Source organism: Rhinopithecus roxellana, chromosome 6 (genome assembly GCF_007565055.1).
Source record: "Rhinopithecus roxellana isolate Shanxi Qingling chromosome 6, ASM756505v1, whole genome shotgun sequence".
Taxonomy (NCBI): Eukaryota; Metazoa; Chordata; class Mammalia; order Primates; family Cercopithecidae; genus Rhinopithecus; species Rhinopithecus roxellana.
Window position 1 is genome coordinate 81,325,805 of NC_044554.1, and position 17,190 is coordinate 81,342,994.

The window sequence follows — 17,190 nt, forward strand, 5'->3', positions numbered from 1 at the left end:
GGTCAGAAGCTTTTTTTCCAATAAAGCCTTATACTGAAAACAATAATTATGGCAGAATCCTTCTGATGGAGCCTGGGAGGTGGACTGCTTTTTCCTGCTGCTGCTGCATCCCTGACCTGGTTTAGTGAGTCCTGGGACTGTCCCTTTGACATCCGTCCTCTGTGTTCTTTTGAAATACAGGAGCCATCCACTGCATATCGTCACTAGTTTACTTGTTTCTCTTCCCTCCTAAACTGTGGAATCTCTCAACATAATGATTGTGTCTTACACAAAATTGCATATCTCAGTTTCTGGACTCAGGAAATATTAACTTTATTCTTTGACCAGGTTCTTTTCAAGGTGTCGGTGACACAGATATGAGGGAAACAGAGTTGACTCATGCTAATGGAGCTTACATTCTATGGGGCAAGAGTGAGCAGAGGGCAAATCATCAAATAAAGAAACAACTATAGACATATTGTGGGGAAAATACAGCAGCAGAAGATAATAGGAAATGTCAGGACATTTGGAGTGGCTCAATTTGCTGTTTTGTTTTTATTTTTCCCAGAAGGTGAACAAGAAGGCATCTTCAATAAAGTAACATTTACATAGAGACATAAAGAAGTGAAGGGGGAGCCATGCATATCAAGGAACACAAGTGCAAAGGCCCTGAGTTAGGATCCTGTATAATGATTTGTAGGAACAGTAAGGCCAGAGTGGAACACAGCTGGAACAGAGTGAATTAAGAGATGTGGACAGAAAAGTCGCAGGGACTCAGATTATTTAGGACTCTGTAGGCCATTGTAAATATTTGGGATGGGACACTGGGCAGAGGAGTAACATCATCTCATTTCAGTTTTGGAAGGTTCACTCCGGCTACTCTGTTGACAATGGATTATAGAAGACTGAACATGGAATCTGGGAGAGCAGTCAGAAAACTTCTTCAAGAATTCAGCTCAGTAATGGCAAATTCATCCTTCCCCTTTATTAGGCCTCTCTGCTCCACATTTGTCATTGTCTACATTCCAATCCATCTGCAAATCCTTTGGCTATATCACCTAAATATGCTCAGAATCTAATCACTTCTTATCACCTCCACTGTTCCCCATATAAGGCACCCTCATGTCTCATCTCATTATTGCCATTGGCTTCCCAGCTTCAGTCCTCTCTATTGCTTCTTCTTAACTCTTAACACAGTAGCCTGTGGTTCTTTTATTTTTTTATTTTTATTTTTATTATTTTTTTTTTTTGCCCGGCCCAAAATTACTCTTTATTTGTAAAAGAGATGTGAAAGGCAAGTGTCAGAGATGGCTAACATCTGCTGAGACCTTCCTCATGACATAATCTGATACAACAAAATCAGAATGCAAAATAGAATTCATTTCTCATTTTGTTTTTCATTGTTATTATTCTTCTGTTCATGTTCTATCTATAAATTCTTTTTTTTAATTTTTTTAATTTTTGAATTTTTTTTTATTTTTTATTTTTTATTATACTTTAAGTTCTATGGTACATGTGCATAACGTGCAGGTTTGTTACATATGCATATTTGTGCCATGTTGGTGTGCTGTACCCATCAACTCGTCAGCACCCATCAATTCATCATTTATATCATGTATAACTCCCCAATGCAATCCCTCCCCGCTTCCCCCTCCCCGTGATAGGCCCCGGTGTGTGATGTTCCCCTTCCCGAGTCCAAGTGATCTCATTGTTCAGTTCCCACCTATGAGTGAGAACATGCAGGTGTTTGGTTTTCTCCTCTTGTGATAGTTTGCTAAGAATGATGGTTTCCAGCTGCATCCATGTCCCTACAAAGGACGCAAACTCATCCTTTTTTATGGCTGCATAGTATTCCATGGTGTATATGTGCCACATTTCTTAATCCAGTCTGTCACAGATGGACATTTGGGTTGATTCCAAGTCTTTGCTATTGTGAATAGTGTCGCAATAAACATACGTGTGCATGTGTCTTTATAGCAGCATGATTTATAGTCCTTTGGGTATATACCCAGTAGTGGGATGGCTGGGTCATATGGTACATTTAGTTCTAGATCCTTGAGGAATTGCCATACTGTTTTCCATAATGGTTGAACTAGTTTGCAATCCCACCAACAGTGTAAAAGTGTTCCTATTTCTCCACATCCTCTCCAACAACTGTTGTTTCCTGATTTTTTAATGATTGCCATTCTAACTGGTGTGAGATGGTATCTCATTGTGGTTTTGATTTGCATTTCTCTGATGGCGAGTGATGATGAGCATTTTTTCAGCTGTCTGTTGGCTGTATGAATGTCTTCTTTTGAGAAGTGTCTGTTCATATCCTTTGCCCACTTTTTGATGGGGTTGTTTTTTTCTTGTATATTTGTTTGAGTTATTTGTAGATTCCGGATATTAGCCCTTTGTCAGATGAGTAGATTGCAAAAATGTTCTCCCATTCTGTAGGCTGCCTGTTCACTCTGATGGTTCTTTTAAAATGTCAAGCAGAAGCAGAAAATGGCAGAGCAGGGAACTCCAAAACTGTTTCTTCACTAAAGCAACAATGAAGTTGGCATAAACTATTAGGATTAACTTTTTAAAACTAAGGAATCTAGTAAAAAATATATGACAATGAAGGAAGTTTTTCACAAAGAAAAAAGCTCCTAAATTTCAGTAAAAGAATAATGTGGTGCTTTAACTTACCCATACAATTTACCACTTTCCAGCTTGGTGGTTGCTGTGGGGCTGGCTGCCCATGTTACTGATGTAACTTGGTGGCCCCAGAGGAGGCACTGCAGGCCTTAGTCTCAAACAATTATGATTGTATGTCTGTCTGGTGGCTCCCCAAGTGATTGGTCAGGGAATTCCTTTTGTTTCACATGCCTCTGAACTTTCTCAGGCTTGAAGCAGCCACCTGGGTGGAATTTTAAAAAAGGATTTAAGGCAAATATAATTACTGCTGCTGCCTGGGGAAAGTTATAACAGATAGGAAAAGCAGCAGACAGACTAGAAAGGTTAGGAAAAGTCAGGGAAAGAATACAAATGTGAGAATAAATATTTTAATAGATTCCACATAATTGGATAATCTGGAAGTCCACGCAAATATGCCCAAGACTAGACATGCTCAGAAAAGACTGGAGAACACCATGAACTTTCATCTCTGGCTCCTGTCTTTAGGCTCCTGTGAAGCTGAAAGTGGACATTAAGCAAATGTAAATGGCCTAGCTAAGCATTAAAGGAATGCTCAAACACATAGCCAATCCACAAAGACTTGAAGTATTTTTTGTTACGTTGGGTTTAGGCATTTAAGAAAATCTCTGTTAAATCACCAGCTGACCAGTAAGTTAACAGAACTGGAACTTTGGTGACTACACATAACAGAGAAAACAGTCTCATAAAAAGAATTTAGAAGAGTCACTAAACAACTACAGCCTAGAAGTAGTAACAGCAAATCCTGGGGAGAAGATTATGATTTCTAGAGTTACACATTATGATATTCAACATGTCCAATTATCAAAAATTTACAACACATGCAAAGAAACAAGAATGTATGGCCCACTCACAGGAAAAAATAAATGAACCAAAACTGTCCCCAAGAAAACCCAGACATTGGATTTACTATAAAAAGACTTTAAATCAATCATCTTACATATGCTCAGAGAGATAAAGAAAAACCATGGACAAAGGAAACCGTAACTATGATGCCTAGGCAAATAGAGGTTACCAACAAAGATAGAAAATATAAGAATAGATCAAACAGAAATTCTGGAGCTAAAAAATGCAATCTGAAATGAAAGCTTCACTAGAGAGATTCAGCATAAAATTTGACCAGAAAGAAGAAACCATCCTCAAAATTTCAAACTCAACTTAAGATAGCTCAATGTAGGTTATTCAACTTGAGAAGCAGAAGTGGAAAGAAATGCAGAAAAATGGACATACCTTAACAGAACTGTGGGATACTATCAAGTGTACCATTATATGCATAACGGAAATACCAGAATAAGAAGGAGAGAAAGGAGCAGAAATAATGGCCCAAATATTTCAAATGTGAGAAATAACGTAAATCAGTATATCAGGGAATCTCAACGGACTTTTAGCCAAAAGAGCACAAAGACTCCATTACACATTATAATTAGACTTTCAAAAGGAAAAGCCAAAAAAGAATCTTGAAAGCATGAAGTAAGAAACAACTTGTCATGTTTTTGTACAAGGACTCTTAAATAAGAAAAAGAGTCAACATCTCATCAGCAAGTATGGAGGGCAGAAGGAAGTGGGATAATATATTTAAAGTGCTGATAGAAAAAAAAAAAAAACTGTTAACCAAGAATCCTGTCTGGCAAAACTAATCAATGAAGAAGAAATTAAGACATTCCCAGATAAATAAAATTTGAAGAAGTTAATCATTAGTAGGCCTGTCCTACAAGAAATGCTAAAGGTATTCCTTGAGGCTGAAATAAAAGGACACTAGACAGTTACTCAAAACTGTGTGAAGAATTAAAGAAAACCAGTAAAGGCAACTACAGAGATAAATATACAAGCTAAAATTATTGTATTTCTGGTTTGTATTTCTTTCCTTTTTGTTTTTTCCCCATATGGTTTAAAATTCAAATGCCCAAAATAATATAAATTTGTGTTAATGGGCACTCAGTGTGTAAAGACAAAATCTGTGACAACAATAGCATAAAGAGATGGATGAGGCTGTATAGTTGCAGAGGTTTTGTACACAATTCAGGCTAAGAGGGTATTCATTCAAGCTACATTGTTATAAATTTAAGATGTTAATTATAATCTCCAGATTGTGCAGTAGAAAATAAAGAAAATAACTAAAAAAAGTGAAGAAAATAATTAAAAACTATGTGGAAGAGAAAATAAGAATTGAACAAAAATGGACTAGAAAAAATCAATTACACAATAAAATCCATAATGAAGGAATTGAGGAAAAAATATACAAAATCTACAGAACATAAATAGCAAAATGAGAGAAGGAGGCCTTTCCTTGACAGTGATCACTTTAAATATAAATGAATCAAACTATTCAATTAAACAGCAGAGATTTTCAGTATGTATTAAAAAACATGATCCAACTATGTGCTATCTAAAGGAGACTTATTTTAGCTATAAAGACACAAAAATGCTGAAAATGAAAGGACAGATAAGATATTTCATGCAACTACTAATCAAAAGAGATCTGGGACATCTCCGCTATTATTAGACAAAATACACTTTAAGTTTTATTTTTTTGCTTCCAAAAGCTTTATTTCAATTTGATTCAAGACTTGGACAAGTGCTCCAGGGTAGTTAAAAAGCTGCCCAGTGGCTGGAGGAAGAGGCTTAGACAGAAGCCCTGTTACTTTGCAAGGGGCCTCCCAGAAGTCACTGGGCTCAGTAGGCTCCTAGTTGTACTTGAAGGTGAGCCTTTCAAAGAGATACTCACCCAGCCCAGCCTCCAGGCCAGCCAGCCTGTGGGGAGGTTGGTCAGGTGGTCATCCATCTTCTTGATGAGTTTAACTTCCTCGTCTAGGACGTGAGTCTCCAGGAAGTCACAGAGATGGGGATCTGTGCAGGCGGAACTGAGGACGTGAAGGGCCTAGTTCAGATTTTTCTCCAGGGCCATGGTGGCTTCCATGACATCCAAAGTTCTACCCTACTTATCTTGAGCTGGCTTCTGGAGGTCCTGGAAGATAGCATGCTGCCACACTGGTTTTGTACCTTTGAGAGATGCTCGGTACTCTCATGCTTCTCCTCAGCTGATTTGCAGAAGAAGTGGCCCATGCTTTCCAGAGTCACATCATCATGGTCAAAATAGAAGCCCAGAGAGAAACAGGTTTAGAAGACCTGCAAGTACAAATTGACAAAGTAGTTGATGGCTGCCTCCACCTCAGTGGAATAATTCTGATAAATCTGGGAGCTCATGGTTAGTCAGCAAGAAGGAACTAACCACTAAAATAGTGTTGGCTTGTCCCAGAAGCAGGAGATGACCGAGAAGATGATCCTGAAGGTTGAAAATGGAGAGAAGATTGGAAGGTGGCTGGAGACTGGAAGAAAGAGAGTTCCTGGATCTGTTCCATCCAAACACTGTTGAAGCAAGAGACAACCACAGGACTGCTGAATGTGCTGCCTAGACTTTAAAATTTATCATAGAAGACAAGAAAATTGTGTATTCAAAAAAGGTTAATCCATCAAGCATATATGACAATGATAAACCTACATGAACCTAAAACAGAACCCCCAAGACACATGAAGCAAAAATTGACAGAAATAAACTGAGAAAAAAAATTCTACAATAATATTTGAAGACTTTAATATCCCACTTTTTTTATTTTTATTTTTTATTATTTTTTTTAATTTTTTTTATTTTTGAGACCGAGTCTTGCTCTGTCGCCCAGGCTGGAGTGCAGTGGCCGGATCTCAGCTCACTGCAAGCTCCGCCTCCCGAGTTTACGGCATTCTCCTGCCTCAGCCTCCCGAGTAGCTGGGACTACAGGCGCCGCCACCTCGCCCGGCTAGTTTTTTATATTTTTTGGTAGAGACGGGGTTTCACCGTGTTAGCCAGGATGGTCTCGATCTCCTGACCTCGTGATCCGCCCATCTCGGCCTCCCAAAGTGCAGGGATTACAGGCTTGAGCCACTGCGCCCGGCCAATATCCCACTTTCAATAATGAATAGAACAAAGACAAAATGTCAGTAAGGAAATAGAGGACTTAAACAACATTATAAACAAATGGAATTAGTAGACATGTAAATAACACTCCACTACCACACACACCAGAATATGCATTCTTCTCAAGTGCACATGTAATATTCTCCAAGCTAGATCTTAACGTTAGGGCCACAAAACAAGTCACAGTAAATATTAAAACGCTGAAATCATATAAAGTATTTTCTCTTACTATAAAAGAATGAAACCAGAAACCAGTAACAGAAGGATACCTGGAAAACTCAGAAATATGTGGAAATTAAACAACATACTCATAAATAAGCTATAAGTCAAAGAAGAACTTAGAAAATACTCTTTTTTTTTTCATGGTAGATAAACTCCTCTTAGGAAGGGGGCAACAAACTGCTGCAGACAAAGATATACCCTATAACAACAACCCAACATGCTAGAAGGTTTTCCAGTTTAAAAGACACAAAATCCCAAAATGTGAAAACTACAGAGGAACTCAGAGGCCACTGTCCTAGTCTGTCACAGTCTTCCATAGGGCAAAGACGAAGGAAGCTGGCAATCTTTTTAGGGGTACCAAGGATCTCAGTTTGTACGGTCTTTATAAATGCAGAGCAGGATGTGGCTTTCCTGCCCCCATTTCACCTCAAGTCATCTACAGCGACCGCACATGGCTCCCCTCTGTGTTCATGAAATAACTTGAGGCCAGAGTCTCTCAGCTTTAAAGTCTTGGAATCCTATGCATACTTTGTTTGTGTGTAGATGTACAGTTTGAAGGGTAGCTTCTGTAACAAGATGTCAAACTCCACAAAAGTTCAGAATCATGTCACTGGATCCTGAGTCCATCTCCACAGACCAGGGTGCCGCTCAGGTCAGTTGCCATGGTAACTGCAGCAGATGGTCCCTTTAGAGATGGAATCCAAGGATGTTATGGCCAAGGCACAGAATTTTATATCAACTGAAGAAAGTGAAGACCAGCCAGAGAGGCTGCAGTTCAGGGAAACCAGAGGCTCCTCCCTCACCACAATACTAGGAAGGACTATCCCCTTGGTGACAGAAATAAGGCACTGGACTGATTCAGGCGTGCTAGGTTCCCAGCAGAGGAGGATTAGGGAGGAGATCCAGGGGGCCTGGCTCAGTCATCTTATCTGGTGCACCTTTCTCCCCCAGAGATAATTCTTTCAAAAAGGTTTGGATCCTACACAGACCAAAAATGCTGGTGTCAGGGCTTTTACGAAGTACCTGTGGTGCTGTAGAACCTGCAGCAAGGTGCCCTTGGCAGGCACCCGGTATAGTTCTGCCCTGTCCTCATCCTCAACGTAGACCTCCAAATTGTCAGAGCAATGTTTTTGCTCTAGGTCCCAAGAGGGTGTTTCACCAGACATCACCATTAGATGATCAATAAACCTGGAGTCCTCATGAAAGGCAGAGATGAAGTGCAATTGGGCATACTCTGGGTACAGAAGGAGCACAGGCCAGCTCAGCCTGCCCTGGTTATCTAGATTCAGCCTGGCTCCATGGGGGTTCTCAGAGCTGAGTCTCTCCAGGAAAAACTCACCTAGACCTTCTGAGGCTGAAATTTCATCCTCACAGGTAGTTTCAGAGAGCCTGATATTCCTAGCCTTGACGGCCTCGAGTAAAGCCTCATTCTGATTCCTCTCCTTCTTTTCTTTCAAGTTGGATTTCCTCACATCCCTCTGTTCAATTTGCTTCAGCTTTTCTGCTTTAGCCCTCATTTCCAGAAGCTTCTTCACTTTGGCATCTATCTGCAGCCCCTCATCACATCAGTTCACAGCCTTGGCAAAGTATTTCAGTTCCAGATGGCATAAGCACCTCATTGCTTTGAGGTAGCAGGATTTTAGCTTTCTGGCAGCTGTCACATCGCTGACAGCAGAACGAAAATTGCCCAGATAGTACTGTGCTGCTGCCCGGTTGGTATAAAGGACAGCATTCAAGTCAGGATTTGCACATTTCTTCTTTAATCCTTCAGTGTAGGAAATCACAGCTTTCTTGTAGTCTTTTTCTTTAAAATAATCATTGCCCTCATCTTTATAGGTCTTGGCCTGTTCTTCTGGAGAAAGCTCCTCATCAAAAATAATTGACTGGAGACAAGCCAAGTCAGGATTCTCCCTGGGATCAATTTCTGATGGCACTTTCTTCATAAACAGGGGGACCTTTTCAAATTCCTCCTCCCACTGTTCCTTATGAAAGCTGCCACGGTAAGGCTGGCTCTGGAGCTTTTCCAGGAACGAGTTCATGGTGTCGTCTGAGGTGGGGTCCGCTCACGTTGCTCCACAGCTGATGCCCTGCCCTTCAGCCCAAGTCCCAGTGCTGTGAAGTGTAGAAAATACTCTACAATGAATAAAAATAAAATATAATATCCAAAATTTATGGATGCAATAAAAGCAGTGGTCAGAAGGAACATTTAAGCTCTAAACACATTTAAAAAGAATGATATTAATAGAAAATCTAATTGCATGTCTTACATAACTAGAAAATGAAAAGCAGTTTAAAGCTAAAGCAAGGAGAAGGCAGGAAATAATGATTACAGGAAACATAAATGACATAGAGAATAGAAAAACAAGAGAGAGTATCAATGAACCTAAAACTTGGTTCTTGAAAAAGATTAACAGATTTGACAAACCTTTAGCTATACTAAAAATAAAAGACTACAATAAACAAAATAAAAAATGAAATCATAGACATTACAACTGATACCACATAAATACAAAGGATCAAAAGAGACTACTAATGAAAAATTACATGCCAACAAATTGGATTACCTACAAGAAATTGATAAATTCCTACAACATACAACCTACCAACACTGAATCACGAAGAAATAGAAAATCTAAACAAACCAATAGTGAGTAAAGAGATTGAGTCAGTAATCAAAAATTTTACAAAAAAGAAAAGCTCAGTATCAGACAGCTTCACTGATGAGTTCTATCAGTTCTTTAATGAAAATTTATACCAATCATTGCCAGACTCTTTCATGAAATTGAAGAGATGAGAATACTTCATAATTTATTGTATGAGGCTGGCATCACACAGATAACAAAGCCAGACAAAGAAATTACAAGATTGTCTCTTATAAATATAGATGCAAAACCTCTCAATAAAATCCTATAAAACTGAATACAGCAGCATATTAAAGGGATCATACTCCATGACAAATGGGATTTTCCCAATAATGCAAGAATGGTTCCACATATGAAAATCACTCAATATAAGAAACCACATGAATAGAATGAAGGGAGAAAAAAGACCCCAAAATATATAAACATTTCAGTTGATGCAGAGGAATCATTTGATAAAGTTCAACATTCTTTTAATGATAGAAACACTCAGCAAATGAAGAATAAAAGGTATCTTCTATAACATGCTAAAGGTGATATATGAAAAGCCCACAGCTAACATCACATGCGGTATTGAAAGACTCAAAGCTTTCCCTTAACAATGGGAACAAGAGCAGGATTCCTACTATTGTTATTTCTATTCAATATAGTAGTGGAAATTCTAGCCAGAGCAATTAGAGAAGTCAAATAAATGAAAATCATACAAATTGAAAAGAGAGAAGTTCTCCATTCACAGATGACCTGGTCTTATGTGTAGAAAGCCCTAAGGATTTAATAACAAAACTATTAAAGCTAATAAATGAATTAAGCAAAGTTGCAGGACACAAAATCAATAAAAAAACAGTTGTGTTTCTATACACTAGAAATAAGCAATATGACAAGGAAAATTTTTAAAACGTTCTTTTTATAGTAGCATCTGAAAGAATAGATACTTAGGAATTTAAACAGGGAAATTAAACACATGTACTGAACTACAAAACATTGCTGAAATAAATTAAAGAAGGCATAAATCAATGGAATGTGTTCATGGTGTAAGATTTAATATTGTTAAGGTGATAATGCTACTCGATTTGCTTTGTTAATCAAAGCAATCTACAGATTGAATCCAACAATTTTTTTTTTCTTGTGGAAATAGAAAACCCGTTCTAAAGTTCATATGAAATCTTAAGGGACCTTGCACAGCCAAAACAATCTTGAAAAGAAGAATAAATGTGGACAACTCACATTTCCTGATTTCAAAACTTATCACAAAGCTACAGTAATCAAAACAGTGAGGTACTTGTATAAAGACAGACTTACAGACCAATAGATTTGAATAGAGATTCCAGAAGTAAACTCTCACATACACAGACAATTGATTTTTGACAAGGGCACAAAAGCCATTCAATGGGGAAAAGGACAATCTTTTCAACAAATGGTGCTGGGAAAACTCTGTATCCACATGCAAAAAAATGAAGTCGAACCTTTTCCTCAAATTATATACCGAAATTTACCAAAAATGAATAAAACACTTAAATATAAGAACTAAAACTACAAAACTCAGACAAAAACATGTAACTAAATCTTCATGATCTTAATTTCTTAGATATGACACAAAAAGGATGAACAATAACAAAAATAGATGAAGGGTAGAAAGCAAAGTGATAATGGAAGATGAGAGCTGAGTGATGTGACCAGGAACCAAGGAATGCCATGGTCTCTAGATGTGGGGAGGTAAGGGACCAATTTTCCCTGGAAACTCCTGAAGGAACTTGCCATGCTGACACCTTGATTATAACCCTTTAAGATACGTTTTGGACTGTTGACCTCCAGGACTGTAAGATAATACATTCGTATTGATTTAAGCCACTGAATATGTGGTGATTTGTTACAGCAGCAATAGTAAACTAATACACAATCTAAATGAAAGTAGGGATTTCTGTCTTCCCACACCCTGCTCACTTCACTACAGAAGTTATAGCACTTAATATATTCTTCAGTAAATATTTGTTGAGTAAAATGAATGAAGCCAGAATTTAGAGTCAGATTACACTTGGTTGGTTAACTGTTGTGAGGAAAGCAGGTGAAAGTTATCTTGGCCTTGCTTCTACTTGCACTGGGAAGCACTGTCATCAATGTGAAGGGGTTGCTGTGGGTTTCGAGAGAAAAGAAAAGGTGTGAGAATCTCCCAGGTACAGTGGGAGCTGATCTGTGCTAGGGAAATAAAGTAGTATTGCTTGGTTATTGCTCACTTGGTCACTAATATAACATGAATTGAGACAGTATGGTTGTGTATTTTTCTCCAATTAAGATTATGGGGAGGCATGGCCTAAGGAAAGTTACTTATTTCACAAGGGTGATTTGATAGAGACAGCAAGCCAGGTAGCTGGGGTGTTTGCAAGGGCATGATCATGATGGTGTACCATGCAATTTAAACAGAGGCAGGAGGAAATAAAGACTTGACATGATATGTTCAGATCCATGAATAAAACATTATTACAGGAGTCACAGTATTGTCAGATTAGAGGTACTGAAGGAAGGGAGCTGGACACTTAAAAGAGATGGGAGGGTGGAATGTTTGAGATTGAGTGAATGGAGGTGCTGTGGTCATTTAGTGATGCTAAGATCTTGGGATGGCCATGGGAGGGGTGGGAGGCTGAGGTGGAGCAGAGGACAGACTCATCTGGAGATGATGCAATAAATGAAGGGGAAGGCTAGGCCCTGCAAGGAGCTCTCTTGTGTATATTAAAATTATCAAAAACTGTGGCAGCAGTGATTGCAGAGATCCTAGTGACCATGATCAAGGAATGAAGAGGAAGACCAGCAGTCTAGAGATTACTGCACATGTGGGGCGGGAAGTGGGCGGTAACGGATGACAATCATTAATTTGATTAAAAAAGTATTGAATGTCTGCTCTGTGCCAGGCACGTGGTGGTAGGGTCTGATGGGAGGTTAAGGGAAGAGAAGTGGAGAATGATCTGGAGATTTCAATGAGCAAGAAGGTATTTACCCCATATCCAGGCCCAATGGATTGAAGCCTTAAAAGAAAACAGCAACACCTGAGAAGGATGCCAGGAAATGAGTCCGGGGGTACACATGGAGTCAGCTGAAGTACACCCGGAAGAAGGACAGAAGAAAGACTGTGAAGGACTTAAGAGTCAGGGAGGGGTGTGAACTGGCTCAGAAAGGGTGATGCATGGGTAGGCCAGGGGGTGAGGAATGAACAGGAGTCTTGGATTTCCTGTGGTCACTCAGGAAAACCTAGCAGCTAAAAGTAAGCGATTTAAGCAAATGAATGGACAGATGAATTAACCAATAGACTAAAGATGGTTGAATGCTTCCACTAGCCTTGCTTCAGGCCCTATTTAGAACTGAAGTTGACTTTCTCCTTCTTTTAATAGCTGCAAAAATGACGAATTTGATTTTAGTTTCTAGAAGCAACTTCCTTCTGAAATCAGGTGAGGATCTTGGCAGATGCGAGGAATCTTTCAGAACCTGCATGTACATGAGAAAGGGATATGACAGTATGAAGTTCTCCTGTTTGAAGAAGCTTAATGGAGCCACTTTTTTACTCAGTTGACTGAGACCTGGAGCTGGTGCACTCTTTGAATTGCATGGTGTGCCTGCCGCCACCTTTTGACTTCTCCAGCCTGAACACCTGCCTTTTTGGGGAGAACTGTGGTAACATTTGGGGAGGCGTCCTGTATTTTCTGCAGTGTCTGACAAAGAAAACCTAGTTGGTTCATACGTATATATGATCTTTCAACACAAACTTCAAATAAATGTCTTCACTCCTTGGGGAGAAGCAGGGCAGAGCCCCACTGTCTCAGCTAGCTCTCACTTGGCTGTCTTGTTTTGGGGCTGGAAGGCCACACTGTTGTTCCTGCAGTAGAGGCAGAGTCTGGGCATTGTCCCTTTGTAGCTGAGAGCAATTGTGTCTGCTTTGCTAAAATAAAGTTATTTTTTACTTTAGTCTGATCTCCAAATCCTTCTCTTTGAGATACCTCTGCCATCCAAGATCAGGAGATACTGAATTTTCAAAGCACTTTCTTAGGAGTTGCATGAGCAAAACATACACCTGCTCTTGTTTTCAAGGGATGTGGGCAAGAAGTAAAAAGAACAAACTGTTAATGAGAACACTTTCTGTATTCCTCCCTCCCCACCGACACATACTAGCACCATAAAATTTAAAATGCATCAAATGACTGTAGTAAGACTTTACTTTGATATATGAGGCAAAATGTTGAACATGGGTGCTAATTAATCATCACAGAGTTACAGGGGAACCTGGACGAATTAAGACTGGGGCGAGAGAGAGCTCATCAAAGATCTTGCATTGTAGCTCAAGAAGAAAATGTTTAACTTAGTGTCTGGACACTATGAGGATAGAATGAAATGCTGTGTGTGGCCTGGTGGCCTTGGAAGCCGGCATGGTTTCAGCACGCAGGGTTGGGGTGAACCTTCTCTCCCTCACCGTGGCAGCCATCTCAGTCTGCCCCAGGATGTGCAGGCTGCTTGTCCCTGGCCTCACATCCTGCTATGAGTGGGATTGTGACCCCCTGAAGTGCATATGTTGAAGCCCTAACTGCCCCTGTGATGTATTTGGAGGTGAAGCCTTTAGGATATAATTAGGGTTAGATGAAGTCCTAAGGACCTCCATGATGGTATTAGTGTCCTTACAAGAAGAGGAAGAGACACCAGAGCTTCCTCTGTCTCACAGTCTTGTGAGGACAGAGGCAGCAGGTGGCTGTGTGCAAACCAGGAAAGGAGCCCCCACTAGGGAACCAACTGGCTGGTCCCCTGATCTTGGACTTCCAGCTTCTGGAGCAGTAAGGAACAAATGGCTGTTTAGGGTGCCCAGGTAATTTGTTATGGGAGCCCAGGCTAAGACATACACCTTCTCAGCACCTGTGTGTGACAGAACACAGGCTTTGGTGCCAAACATGCCTGCACTCCATCACATACCCTGTTATGTGGCCTGTGGTTAGGCACTGTCCCAGTGAGACCCCACCTGGATTAGAAAGTCCTTCTCATGCCATATATGCTCCCTGTGCCACGGGTGGTTCCCATTGTGGTCTCTAAGGCCACCAGCCATTCAGGGGTTTACACAGCAAATGTGTGGGGCTGTGGTTGGGCTCCTGTCTTCCCAGTGGTCAGGGGCATGAAGAGCCACCTCTCACCACCTTCCATTCTGCTATCACATGCTCTTTGTGTTGAACTCTTGTAAGTTTGTGTTATGAGCCAAATCCTGTCACCCCAAAATTCACATGTTGAACTAACCCCCAGGAGCCCAGAATACAGCTAGATTTGGATATAGAATCTTTGCCAATTAAGGTAAAATGAGGTATTTAGGGTGGGTCCTAATCCAATATTACTGGTGATCTTTTAAGAAGAGCAAGTTAGGACTCACACACAGAGAAATGACCATATGAGGACACAGGGAGAAGATGCCCCATCTATAAGACAGGGAGAATGGCCTCAGGAGAAACCAGCCCTGACACCACCTTGATCTCAGACTTCCAGACTTCAGGATGGTGAAAAAATACATTTCTGTTGTTTGAGCTGCACAAGCTGCAGTGTTTGTTACAGCAGCCTGAGCAAACTGATGCAGGCTGTCACCACTCAGGGCCTTCAGCTGTACTTCTTGTCAGGATGCCATTTCCTTAGTCTCCATGGAGCTAACTTCGATTCATTTCTCAGGAATTCACTTGGGCATTCTTAAATGTTCTAGGAAGTCTTCTCTGTACCCCTCAGGCTAGGCTCTGCCTTCGTGGTGCCCCTGGTTCCCTGGGCGGGCTGTGTTTGCAGGGTTGATCCCAGTGTGCTGTATCCCACTGCGCTTCCAGGGTCCTTGTTTGACTGCAGATTTCTCTTGTGTCCAGTTGTTATCTTTGAATTGTGTCCTCAGTGCCCGGTACTGTGTTTGGGATATGGACCATACTTAATAAACATATGTTGAATGAAGAAATAGATGAATCACAGTGGTAAACCCAAGTGAAAATCTGAATGATAAATTATCAAAGATGCACAATAGACTACTGTAGTCCACTGGAGCCATGCCATTGGTGCTACCCTGGCCTTTTGGTTTGAATCAACTGGTAATCATGTTGATAGTCTACTTCACTTTGTGGTTTTGACATGACTATCATGTCACTGAAAGATAAACAGATCCACTATTAGGGAAGAGTTACTTGAACAGAGGCCAGGAGAGATACGTCCTCTTGTTTTTGATGCGTATGGAAATGTCACACTGACTGTTTTTCAGAGAGCGAGGATAACAACACAGCCTCTTGAAACTGTTATTGAGGATTTTCGAGGGATTCGTAAATTATTTTTTTAACCAAGTGGGGAAGCAGCTTTTTTATATACTGCGAAATTGTGGAGATAAAAGTTTCCTTGCTTGTGTTTCTTTTTAAAATTATAAAGGCAGACCCAGCTTACAAAAGGAGAAATGGGATGGATGTAGAGAGAGGTGCGTGAGGTGGGCTTTTGTATCCTCTGCATCCTGCCTTCTGCACAAGCCCCAGAGTCCCTTCTGCTCAATGAGGGACCCCTCAGGTGCCAGGCCTGGTTGGCCAGGCTGGGCTGCAGCCCCTTCATAAGCTTCTAGTATGACAGTGTTGTTAAACAGCTCTGTTTTTTAAGTTTTAGGTTCCACTTGGAGTTTGTACATAGAAGACATTTGGAAGAATAAAATCCATATAAAACCATGTTTATCCAGCCTACTTATTCTTGTTATTCCTCATTCTTGGAACGTGTGTGGAAATTTTATAATAATTAATTGCTTAAGATTTTATTTCCTTGTCCTGTTGTCTTGGTGTTTACTGCCCGTTTCCCAGGATACTGACGAGGAAATGGAATGAAAAGGCCCTTAACACGCTCTGGACATGGCCACCCTGAGTTGTACTTGGCTATGGGAGCTCAAGTTCACAGCAAGAGAACAGAGGCCAGAATGGCCAGCTCAATTTCTTGGCTGCATTATCATGTGAACTTTTCCCTCCCTATCAGTATTAAACCTCTTCCCAGCTCTACATGGGACATGTTTTGTCTCTGGGGTCAATGGGGTTGTTGAAAACAAAGACTGTGGTGTTGTCAGTGATGTACTGCTATGGGAGAGGATGGGTCTCAGTAGCAAGAACTACCTCCCACCAATGACACCTCATCTAATCGTCCTGGACCACTGGTGTAGAATCATTGAATTATGTGTGATGTTAACATGGATGACTTTGATCAGAAACGTAGAGACAAGGAAAGAAGTACCATGAATGGAAACAGTTCAGGGAAGGTTTATCAACCTCTCCAGACCTTATTTCTCCATCTAAGTGAGGGAAGAGTGTGATGTGAAGATGTCATGTGCCAGGTGCCAGCTCTAGTGCGTCATGTGCCAGTGCCCAGCTAAGGCTCACTCTTCCTCCCTTTTCTTCTCAGCTTCCAGCATAGAGTTCTTATTCTGCATGCCGGAGGAGAGCACCAACTTTGGAGTCCCCCAGCCCTGAGTGTGACTATGGGTTCTTGCTTTTCATGAGCATTTCAGTGTTGTTTTGAGGATAGAAAAATACTGTGAAGCATTTAACATGTTTCAAGCACATTGTATGCACTCAATTCATGGTCATTATTATTTTGTTTATAAATATAATATAAATATAAATATAATAAAATGCTTCCCAACTAGTCCTCAAAAGAAGACTGCCTGAAATGTATTGATATTTTTCTTTTTGATTGCTGGAGCTATCATAT

The 17,190-nt window shown here is 40.4% G+C and overlaps 2 pseudogenes; both read right to left on the minus strand.

The window, feature by feature from the left end:
- Positions 1-5,345: 5,345 nt before the first annotated feature.
- LOC104671169 lies at positions 5,346-5,865 on the minus strand (annotated as a pseudogene).
- A 1,890-nt stretch (positions 5,866-7,755) lies between these two features.
- On the minus strand, positions 7,756-8,889 carry LOC104671168 (annotated as a pseudogene).
- Between the last annotated feature and the right edge of the window lie 8,301 nt (positions 8,890-17,190).